The sequence below is a fragment of the Labrus mixtus genome, chromosome 2, assembly GCF_963584025.1.
Source record: "Labrus mixtus chromosome 2, fLabMix1.1, whole genome shotgun sequence".
Lineage (NCBI taxonomy): Eukaryota > Metazoa > Chordata > Actinopteri > Labriformes > Labridae > Labrus > Labrus mixtus.
The window spans coordinates 31,019,825-31,021,143 of NC_083613.1; positions in this window are offsets into that span (position 1 = coordinate 31,019,825).

Below are 1,319 nucleotides of genomic sequence, written 5' to 3' on the forward strand. Positions count from 1 at the left end.
TATGGGGCGACGCACTAATCACAAGGCTTCCAGGCGCCTGCATGCGTTGTGTTTTTATACTTAAGGCCAAACAGCATATATCTGTTTGGCCTTGAATTTTTTGTTTCAGTCTCTGAGTATATTCCAAGGCACAGAAAAAAAAAACAAGTGCATCCATAAACTGCAAACACACACAACACACACACACACACACACACACACACATTCATACAAAGTGTCAAAGCCTGGACCTCTTAGGAGCTCTCAGGCAGGGCTGTGCAATAATTGGGTCTATTAGCCAGCACAGGAGGCCATGAGCAATATCTCTATGGCTGGGTGGTCAGACACTGCAACAAAAGAAGGATTCACTATTCTGTGTTTGTGTCCACGCATGTGTTTGTACGCATTCATGTGTATGCATTGAATGAGTGCATTTTATAGATATATATCGTATATATGTATGTGTATGCATGCACTACAATGCAGCAAAATAATTGCCTGGAGCAACAGAGCATTGGCAAGTTAAAGGCGCTAAGCTTCCCCCCACCTATACGTCACCTTCACTGCTGTCTCCCTTCCTTCTCTCAGAACACGTTATACATTATTCACACCGAGCTGGTCAACAATGGAAGGATCAATGAATTAGGAGCTGAGCACAAGGAGTGGAGAAAGAAACTAGTGAATGGAAAACGGGGGCGAGGTGATGAAGGAACAAGTTGGTGTAGGGTGGGGGAAAAAAAAAAAGAACAAGATTTTCATTAGGACTCGTTTATGTGAACAAGTCTGGAAAAAGATCTGATTAAAGATGCAGCCGTTGTAGAAGTCCATGCCTATACATCAGCTGTGCAGTCTTATTTATCCCAACCCTGAGGAGGAATTCTTCATTAAATCCTAATTTTGTTCAACTTTCTGCCGTTAAAAGTAACAGGCCCAACAGTTCTCCACATTACCACCACACCAGCATGATTGGCCGATTACGCCTAACATAATCTATGCCTCTTGGATTTTCACATTTTCTATTTTTAATGACCGTTTGGATTGATGACGTATCCACTGTAATGCTCCTAATGCTGTTGAGGTTCTGTTTTTAACTGTAAAGCACTTTGAGTATGAATGCTGCTTTATAAATAACTTGCATTGCCTAACATTAAAGAGCAAAGTGGGAATTAGTGTGCCCTTAGTGTGCAAAGGAAGGGTATTAAGGTTGGGATGGCCATATGCTTGTAGTCCATCCATATTTAATGCATGAGCCTGTAGCTTACGTCCAGACCAAGCGGCAACCTCCGCTGTTGAGAAATTAAGCCGATGCAGAGGTGCAAATAACTGCAGTTCCTTGAGAG